The sequence below is a fragment of the Nycticebus coucang genome, chromosome 16 (assembly GCF_027406575.1).
Source record: "Nycticebus coucang isolate mNycCou1 chromosome 16, mNycCou1.pri, whole genome shotgun sequence".
Lineage (NCBI taxonomy): Eukaryota > Metazoa > Chordata > Mammalia > Primates > Lorisidae > Nycticebus > Nycticebus coucang.
The window spans coordinates 28,335,821-28,346,890 of record NC_069795.1 but is presented as its reverse complement, the minus strand read 5'-3'; positions in this window follow the sequence as shown (position 1 = coordinate 28,346,890).

Sequence of the window (11,070 nt, the reverse complement as noted above, 5' to 3'; positions counted from 1 at the left end):
CAGAGAGATAGGGGAAGAGTCATTAAGCCACTGGAAATTGCTTTGAGTGCTCGGAGAAGTGGTCGGGCCATCTCAGGCCATAGCAGTGTGGCAGAATGCCCGACTGCCTACGTCAAGCAGTGTTTATAAATTAGAAATTACCAGCCATTTGGTTCCTTGCTGATCTGTCAGAGTCCCTGGAAGACTGTGCCGATGTGCCTGGGGCAGCATTGTTACTGGACCAAACAAAGCGTAGCCCTTGGTTAATCAGTCATGATTTGTCTACCTGGTGGTGTTATTGGAGGAAATTTGGAAGTACATGTCTCTTCAACTGTAGCTCTATGTGGCTAATTATTCCAACTAAAAGAAATTGTTAAATAGTTCTTTAATAGTTCTCTTGCCAAGCCCAGAAAACTGACTATAAATTTCAGCTCAGCATGATGAGTGCTAGACGTATCTAGTTAACAAACAAAGCTTTACTGAGCAGCACCTACTGTCACATATAAAGCATGATTGCGCTAGTCCTCTCCCTTCATTTTTTTATTGAGTCATTTTTCATTGGGTCATTATTTAAAACTGTATTCAGTCCTTTACGATAGTAATGGATTTAATTTTCACAATAACCTTAGGAGAAGGTATGGCTAATGATTCCGTTTTAGGGCTAAAGAACCTGAGATTCAGAGAGTTAATCCCCATGGCTAGAAAACTAAAGTGCAACAGAGAGACCTGGATTACCTTAGGATTTGCTTAGGGTTTCTGAGACTCTCCCCTGGGTAGATATGATGCCTGCTCTGATGCCCCTAGGACGCCTGTCTTCTTCTTCAGCAGCCTGGAGCAACCCCACGCTGGAGTATTATTGCTGACCAGCTGCCTCCCATATGCAGACCGACCCAGTGTCCCCCTAGAGTAAGACCGACACCCACAACCCAGGCTGAGGTCAAGCCACCTGTCTCAAGCCACCCTCTCCGTCTACCGTGTTGAAATCAGTCCTGCCATGACTTTGATGCCCACTTCACAGAGTGATGGCAGCCCAGTCACTGCCTGGGGACAGTTAGAGACTTGGGAAAAATAAAATGAGGGGGAGAGACAATATTTTGATCAAAGAAAAAATGGTTAGACAGAAACAACTAGACTTTAAACTAAATGTGGCAAATGGGAGATACACGCTTATCTTTTAAGTTCTCCAGTGACAAGAACAAGAGAAGAGGAGCAGAGAAAAAGGCAGATGAGTCGCAGCCAAGTGGTAACTCACATAGATTTGAGTTTTCAGGGAATCTATACTCTTGATGGAGAGTAGCCAAGAGCAGACCACAAAACTGTGAAAAGACTCAGGGACTGGAGGGATCATGCAGCTCAGAAAGAGGAAATGGGACAGTAGCTGACCCTAGACGGATAGAATGAAACGGTGTAGGGAAAAGTAACATTCCTAGATGTCTTTTCTCATTCCCCATGGCTGATCAGTTGCTCCTCCCTGACTCTTGAAGGAGAAGGTTACCCTAAAGGTTCTCATCAAAGTGAAGTTCTGGACAGGTGGACACCAGACATGCTGACCATGAAAATGAGGCCAGCACTGAAAATGGTGGCACTGGGTGAGACACCTGGCCTACTCGCTGTCCTCCCTTCCCCTGGAGGATCCAGATTGCAAGGTGCCAGATTTATATCCCACTTGGCAGGAGAATGGAGGACCAGCTTGAGCAAAATTTAATAGTCTTAGAGAAAACAGTCAACGAGCCTGGCTTCCCCCAAAGCTGATTTCCAGCTCTTCAGAGCCTCACTCTGAAATGAAGTGGTATCCAGTCACTTGAGAAAAGCTGCTACAATTACATATGGAATCCAAAACTGAATTAAAAAAAACTTTAAAATTTTAATTAGTGTAATTAGACAATTATATTAAGACATCTCTTGAGCAGGAGAATGCTAGAAAAAGAAATTAAAAATAGGTAAGAAAATTAGAAAATAAAGTCAAAATATTAAATAGACACATAATAGGAGCTTTATAAATTGAAAAAATAGAAAATGAAGGATAGGAATTAGGAAATAATAAAAGAAAATTTCCCAGAACTCCAAACATGAATACTAAAATAGTTCTGCATACAGTGAGAACTTGAGAAATGTTTGGAATACAAATTCTAAAGAATCTATCGGCAGACCTCACAATAAATGAAAGGAAAAATTGGGACAAAAAGAGTGTCATAATAGCTCACAGAGAAGGATCAGCAACAACATGGTTTTGGACTTCCCAAAAGCTTCCCTGTAAGCTACTAATAGAATTGAATGAAGAAAAACCTGCAAAATTTGAAGGAAAATGATTAACAACACAACATTCTATATCGAACCAATTTATAAGTCAGTTATGAGGGTAGAATAAAGGCATCTTCAGACATACAACAAAATTTCAAAATAATCATCCATCTCTCTCTCCAGCCCGGGACACACTCACTTCCCTGGGACGATGCCGGCTTATGTGTTCCAAATTCACGGTACCAAATCAAGAAAGACAAATGATGAGAATGAAGCTAAGGAAATTCCCAGGATGAAGAGGAAGGAAAATCCCAGGAAAAATAACCACACTGAGGCTCAGAAGAATAATCAGTCCTGCTCAGGATAGAAACACAGAGAGTTCCAGGAGGGGTATCATCAAAACTTCCCTCCCCAAAACTAGTCTGGCTGACTGCATTTATAGGGGTGTAGAGTTCAGTTGGACAGATTACAGATACATTAGTGATAGACAGAGGCAAATAAATGCAACAGTTATTAAATCCTAAAAAAAAAAAAAATTACACAGGAAGAGCAATACAACCGCATTTTCTATAAGATTAGATGGGAATAAAGATAGGGTTTAAATGTAACAACGTAAACACCAAACCTAGATGTTAAAATGTATTACAAACTATCACAGAACTATGAAATATGTGTAAGGTGTAAGACTACTAAATCCTGGTCTGTGGTAGAAGGAAGTAAATAGGCAATTTATAAAATTGAAAAAAGTCTACAAAGAACAGTCCAAGGACATTACTTAGAAATACGAAGGGAAATGGCAGAAGCAACAGCAAAGCAGTAACAAAGTGACGGCTCTTAGGCGCAGGACTAGCGGGTGAGGAGTACGGAGGGAGACCATACTTTTTGACTGAAGGAGTTATACGACTTGGCTTTCTGAACTAGAGATATAGTTGGAAATTAAAGTTAGATGATTAGGAAGAGAGAGAGAGGAGAAAAAGGGATGAGAGGGAAGAAGCGGGGAGGAAGAAAGGTGAAGGAAGAGAAAGGGAGAAAAGGAACATATCATTAAAAAAGTATCCAGTGAACTTGGACCTGGGGCTTTGGGTTCTCCAGGGCTGAAGAGATGTCTACTCTAGTACAGTCGCAGCAAGATCTCACAAAGGGGTGAAACGGAAAAGACAGGTTTATTTTAGACACAGGTGAAAACCCTGGAGGGGGTGGTTTATATCCCCGAGAGGCACAGCAGGTAGCGTTCACTGAAGTAAGTTTACCAGTGTGTCTCAGGCCTTTGATAGTCCAGAGAATGAGGGCCTTGTTGGGGCTCAGACAGCGACGCCCCAAAGTGTGGTGCTGTAGCACACTGAGCACTCAGCAACCACAGAACCACGAACTTTCTATTCTTCTCTTTGGTTTTCCTCCCCCTCCACAATGTGTAGTAAAGTGCTCTCTCTTTCTCTCTCTCTGGAAGTTCCCTTATCTGGTTGTGGCCACTTCATTTTAAAGAAATGTGATTGTTTTAAAAATCTTCTATAGGAGTCTGGTCAAGTAACCAAGAAAGACTAAGCACCTGAGAAAAGACTAAACGTGACCAGACCCAGGACAGACCTTTCATCTGCTCACTTGAGGGCAGCTCCCCAGATTACCTGGGAGAATACCAAACAACCAACGTTCAGAGTGACCTTTTGCCCTTCACCTTCTTGGCATTTATTGCTATGTACTTCAGAGATGAGAGGAACTTTGTTCCAGGACATTGCTCAGTTGGAGGGCTTATTCATTTCCTCTGAAAGTCATTTACTACTCCTCAAAATTGCCTGCATCACTCATTTCTCCCTTTCTTCTGAAGAGGATATTTCGGCTTCAACCATCTCACCTTTTTTTGAGTGTCATATTTCATATAACTCCCATGCATATTTACACATCAATAGATTTGTCTACCTTTTCTCTTGTTGGGCTATTGTCAGTTTGTTTTGGCAGACTTGAACCTTCGAGGGGTGGGGGGGAATTTCCCATCGCCCCTACAACTTCATATGAAATGGAAAAACATCCTTAAGATTTGGTAATTTTTCAAGCTGAGTGATGCAATAGGGGAACAATGTCTTTATGGCATTGGAAATCTGGTCTTAAAAAAAAATAGTAAATGGTGCAATCTTGAAGTAGGTGCAGTCCCACCTTCCGGCAAAAGACTTGTGAGCAGGTAATATAAGTATGTGCAAATCCGAATGTTAATGGAGGTCTACCTACTACTAATCAGTTAAGCAGTAATTTTTAACTAGTGTGCTATGAGAGGATATTAGGTGCTCCATAAACATTTTTAAAAATCATTAATTAAATTATTTTCTAAAGAATTTCAAAGAAATTCACAGTAAGTATATTCTTTATTTTACTCTTTTTTTGATGAACATAATTTAAGTGTGCTGCAGATTCAAATGTGCCATGAGATAAAAAATATTGGAAAACACTGAGTTAGAAGAACAATAGGTGAAGAAGATGTCTATTGTCCGTTACTATATCTGCTAGATATTATGCCTTAATACTTAAATATTGACCCAGGTAATAATAGTGCCACAATCCTATATACATAAAGAGCAATTCAGAAGAAGCTATAAACACTTATCATGATAAATAGAGAAAATCAAATAATTTCATAATGATATCATATCATTCTGACAGACTTCAATTTGAGGTTATCTCAATCTAGTTTCATTTAAATTCAAAAGTAATTAGATTTGTACATCAGGATGTCTTTTTTGTTTGTTTGTTTGTTTTTTGTTTTGTTTTGTATGGTTTTTGGCCGGGGCTAGGTTTGAACCCGCCACCTCTGGCATATGGGACCGGCACCCTACTCCTTGAGCCACAGGCATCGCCCCACATCAGGATGTCTTAAACATACATATACAAACTTTTTTTTAGAATATCTGTAGTTTCAAAAAGACCTCAGAAACTTAATGAACTTTAAGATTTCTGCCATCTTTTAGCAAGGTACATAAGCCCCTGTACGGTTTTGGTTTTTTAGAACACACTTTATTGAAATATAATTTATACATGATAAAAATCTCCAAATTAAGTAGTTTTAATATATTCTGAGAGTTCTGTAATCATCATCACCATCTAAATTTGGAATATATCATCACTCCAAAAAGAAAACCCCTGCTCATTGGCAGTTACTCACATTTTTCCCACCCCAACCCCACTAGGCTGAGGCACCCCACTCACTAGATAGTATTCTGTCCCTATTGCTGTGCCTATACTGAACTTCATATAAAAGGAATCACATGATATATGACCTTTGGTAATTGTTTTTTTTAGCATAATGTTTTCAAGGTTAATCCCACATGTAGCATGTGTAAGTACTTCATTTCTTTTAAATGCTGAATAATATTCTTTTATATGATGTATCGTATTTTCATCAATTGAAGGACATTAGGGCTATTTCTACTTTTTAAAATATTATGAACAATGCTACTCTGAACATTTATGCACATTTCTCTGTGTGGAAGTATATTTTAAATCTCTTGGCTATATTCTATGTACCTAGAAGTGAAATTTCTGGGTCATAGTGGAGTTCAATAAGATACTTCTCTGCCTTTGTGTTAAACTTTATGAGGAACTTTAAAGCTCTTTCCAAAATGGCTGAACCACTTTCCATTTCCAGTAGCAATCTATAAGGGTTCTAACTATTCCCCATCCTCATCAACACTTGCTATTTTTCTTTTTTCCTTTTTTATATATTACAGCTATCCAAGTGGATGTGGAATGGTTGCTCATTATCGTTTTAATTTTTATTTTCCTAATGACTAATAATATGACCATTTTTTCAGATATTTCTTAGCCATTTCTATGTTTTCTTCAAAGAACTGTCTTTTCAAACTTCCTATCCATTTTCAATGTGGATTATTTGTGTTTTTATTATATTATTGAGTTGTAGGGATGCTTTTTGTAGTATAGATACTAGTCCCCTATCATGTGTACGGTTTATAAATATTTTCTCGTCTTCTAAATGTTGTCCTTTCACTTTCTTGATAGTATCATTTGCAGTATAAAAGTTTTTAATTTTGATGCACTCCAATTTATCTGCTTTTTCTTTTGTTAGTTATTCCTATAGGGGCAAGGGGATTCTGGGGAGGCTCAATGCTAAATAATGTGTAGCTTATCATGGTGATAAAAGTGTAAAGAACATTCTGTTCAATGCTGATAATTTCATGTACAACATATTTCCCTACTCTTCTTGGCTTGGTTAACACTACACAGCCTTCAAGTTTCAGATGAAATCTAATTTCTCAAAGAAGCCTTTTCTGTAAGAGAAGAGATGCACTCTCCAGTGTGTTCTCATAGCACCTGTATGTCACCTGCCATTTTGTCCATACCATACCCACTCTTACAGTGGTGTGATGGACTCCTCGTAAAGATGAGGAGACTGGTAATTATTGTAGTTATATAATGAGCAATTACCATATGCCAAGGGGCAAACTATTTTCCCTACATATCATCATTTAATCATTATCAACCCAATGTTATCACCTCAAATCATCATTTAAATCATTACCAACCCACTGTTGACAAAGGAAATAGAAGCTCCAAAATGGTAAGGAATTTCCCCAAATTTAGGCAAATAATTTTTTTGTGATGCTAATATTTTTTGAACTGAAGTCTGACTCCAAAGCCAGTGAAGATGTGATGTTATTTACAATATTGATGATGGATTTATAACCAGGTGATGATTTTTAAATAGTATGATAACCTTTACACTATATATATATCATTTCATTCACAGAAAAGTATCATGTGATTATTCAAGTTAATAAATTATATTTCATGAGTGACTAGTGCTATAGAAGCTTTTTAGAAGACTCATTGGGAAATCATAATGAAAGTGAGATGATGGTTGTCTTTTGGTCTACATGTATTCCATATAAGTGCCCCAAATTAGAGAGCATCACTGTGCAATTCTTACTAATCTTCTCAGAGGATTTGTGTCAGAATTCAATGCACAGAGATTACACATTGACACAACACACCTTTAAAAGAATAGTGGCTTTTAATACAGATAAAAGGCAAGTATTGGTAACTAGACACATTTCTCTTTGGGACCAGAATTCAAGGGTGAGAGAAGATTTTATATTAACTATATTTGCATTTGAAAATGTAAAGCATAAAACATAACACATAAAAATATAAAAGCCATAATTCTTAAAAGACATTAATAAGATTGTATCAATGTCATAAGTAAGAAAGGAAGCTATATTTGTGAGTCTACTCACTCAAAGTGAGACTGATGTTAAATGCTATCTTACTTCAATTAGTATTTTCCTGATATGCAATGATGAAAAAGTCACAACCATTGAATCATTAATATCTCATAAGAAGGGTCGGTCAGAAAACTGACTCTTGGGCGGCGCCTGTGGCTCAGTGGGTAGGGCGCTGGCCTCATATACCTAGGGTGGCTGGTTTGAACCCAGCCGCGGCCAAACTGCAACAAAAAAATATCCGGGCATTCTGGCAGATGCCTTGGGAGACTGAGGCAAGAGAATCACCTAAGCCCAGGAGTTGGAGGTTGCTGTGAGCTGTGATGCCACAGCACTGTACTGAGGGCAATAAAGTGAGACTCTGTCTCAAAAAAAAAGAAAAGAAAAGAAAACTGACTCTTGTATAATAGGAACTCACCATAAATCAAGCAGTAAGAGAAGTCAACACTTTGTGTGTGCCTAATACATCCCATGTGTAGCACGCATGATCACATATAAACTTCACAATAATTTTGCAAGGCAAGAATGATAATCCCTCCTTTAGAGATTCAGAAATTGGGACTTAGAGAGATCCTAGAAGTGACTCCAGGACAGACCTGGTTAGGGGGCAACGATACAGTTTAAATCATGCCCCATTTTCCATGTTTTTCCTTACTAGGCTATTACCAGTCTCAGAATTTCTTACCTCTAGCCCTTTACTTAAGACACTGGTTCAGACTGCTTCTAGACATGAAGATAATGTGTCATGACACTGAACACTGACACTGAGATTTTAGTCCTCTTCGGCAAGAATTAATTTATCAAGAACTGGAGCAAACTCAAAAGCTCCATTTTTGGATGATACTAGTATAATCACTGCAAGTGAGTCATCCCCTGAACCGTACTAATTGGCACGATGGTAAAGGTCCTTTGTTCTGAATGCTAGTGTTTCTTAGGAATAATACTCCACCCCGAATTCATTAAGAAGCTATGTGACATCTCTGAGACCTCTGACACCATGGTCTGACCTTTCTGTGAACCACTCAGGGCGTAGTTACAGACATTAAGCATTCTTTTTACTGTACCATTCCATGATCTATGGCTTTTATACAAGAAAAGACAGTGAAATGTCCTTTGTAAAAACCCAAGAAATCAAAGTATTCTGTCATTAACCTTGCCTGAAATATGTTACATTTTTGATGCGAAAGGTATGTGTAGGGTAACAGAAAGCCAAGCATAGCCTAAAACATTTCCTGCAAGAATCATTGTGAAATGAGAAATCTGCCAGTAATTTTGAAGTCAAGTTTGTGGCCATACATGTGCTATGTTACTCAGTAGCACTTGGCACCTTCCTCAGGTGAGTCCTAAACAGAAACTGGGAGGGCAGGCAGTGAGCCAGAGACTATTCTGAGCTTGATGCTTCCTGAAGGCCTCCTGGAAGAATCTCAGCCTTTACTGAGCATGGTCTCTTGGTTTCTCTGCATTTAGGTACTTTCCTCAGAAAACATCAATGTGTCCTTGTTTCCCGCTTTATTTGTTTCTTGCTGTGGTCCTTGTACATGTGTTTCTCCATTCTTCTGTGTTAAATGAGGTTTTTAAAAACAGATTACCTGGCTGGCACCTTATCTTTCTCTATGGCACCTTTACTCAATTCTCCTCTCCCCCAGCTCAATCTAGCGTTCCATCATTGGTTGGTTGGTCAGAGAGAAGTTGGCCTGAAGTGACAAAGGCCAACCAAAGCCTCAGCCTTTCCACAAGGGAGCTCTGAGGAGGGAATCACCTACCAGTGTCCCCACCATGTGTGGCCAATGTAGATGGTCTTTATGCTCTGTCTCACACACCTTTCCTCAACACTGGATACAGGTGACCTGCACAGGGTGGGACCTGTGGAGAGGGAGGCTGCATTCTGAAGGGAATATCAGCTGAAGGCTGTGTGCTGATCACCTACTCTGATGCTGGGCAGCATGCCCGTCCCTGCAGAAGGACCTGGGTGGCACATTTAGGCATCCACCATACTTCCTGTGACACTTCAGAAAAAATTTCTTTTCATTACTACCCACAGATCAATGCTTACTGAAATCTCACCTTCCAGACATTAATTTTAATGCAAATATTTCTGACCAGTAACCCTTTAAGCTGGTACCTAGAATGCAATTCTTGTTGTAACATTTTCCTTCCTTTCCTAAGAGAAGGTTTAGAAAGGATCAAGAAGGCATCAGACACAGGAGCTAAAGGGCATGGTGCAGCGGGGTGTGGGGGGCATAAACCAATGCCACTATTTTGCATAAGACCATATCCTCATTTTATAAGTGAGGAGACCAAGGCCCCAGGATGTGAGGCGGCCTAGGCAGAACCCTCTAATAGTCAGTGAAGTCAGAATGTAGCCTGCCCCTCTGAGCTCTTCTCTCCTTTCTCCTCTCATACTGAAAATCGTAGAGACTTTGCCAGCACACAGAATATTTCTCTTCAATGTGCAGGACAGAGCTGAGAAAGTCATTTTGGCTTCTCTTGAAAACAGAGTAGAGCTGCAGTGTTGGCAGTGGACTCATCACTATGCATAGAGTAATATGGGCAGACAGGGAGGAACAATGGTTTACTAGGGTGTGAAAAACACAAAAACAAGAACTCTCCAGCCTTTCTAAATCTTACTTCTTCATTGCTCAGGTGGGGATAATGAATCCTGCCTGCTTATTTCCCAGTGTGGCCGTGAAATTTTAAGAAGAAAGAGATAGTGAGTACACAGTATATTATTATTTAACCACAGGCAAGCACTTTTTAAGAAATCCCTGTAGATCCAGTGAAAATTTAAAATATTAAGGAACCAAGACTGCCTGAGTTCTGATGAATCCCAATGTAGTCCATCTGTAAACCCTGGGTTAGCTGTACCATTAGTGTTCTCTAAGTGAAAAGCACACGTACATTTAGGGTTAAGATTCCAAATCACCCACACACACATTCTCGTTGATATGACATTGTCTGAAATGTGTGTCTTACTCAAGTCCACTGGGCTGAGAAAGTACTTTGGATTACCGTCCACCAGTGCTTTGTGTTGCCCTCTGGAGGTCATTTGGGCAATTCGCTCCTAGTGGGCTCTTAGTAAATGATGCTTTCTTTAGGATTATTGATTTTATTTTCTATTGAGCATCTAAAAATATGTCAGCTACTTATAGGTTTAAAGTTATTTTTAACACCTAAACATTTGGAACCAAAAAACGATGCTCTAACTAAGGCAACACCAACAACAGACACAACAGCAACAACAACAAAAACAGCAGGTTCTGTGCAAAGCAGGTGGCACAGAGAAGCAGCATTAAAATAGCACATGGCCAAGCAGTCCCAAGAGAGGCCCTGACTATTGGCACTGGATGCTGATCCTCCAGTAATTACGGAGCTCAGTGACCTGAGAAAGAATCGGCCGTGAGCGAGCTCGCCTCGGTCATGCTTCCCACCCCGTGCCTGTGCCAGCTGGGGGCCCTGGGCTGGTTTAAATTCTAGCAAGAATCTCACACCAGTTCAAACATTTACATAATACAGGTTGTTTATCTTGGCTTCAGAGAAAAGTAAGCATCTTTTTGAGCACACCTGACACTGGAATAATGTTTAAACTTGGGGTGTTGGCCTATTGAAATTATCCCCTAGTGATGTGTTT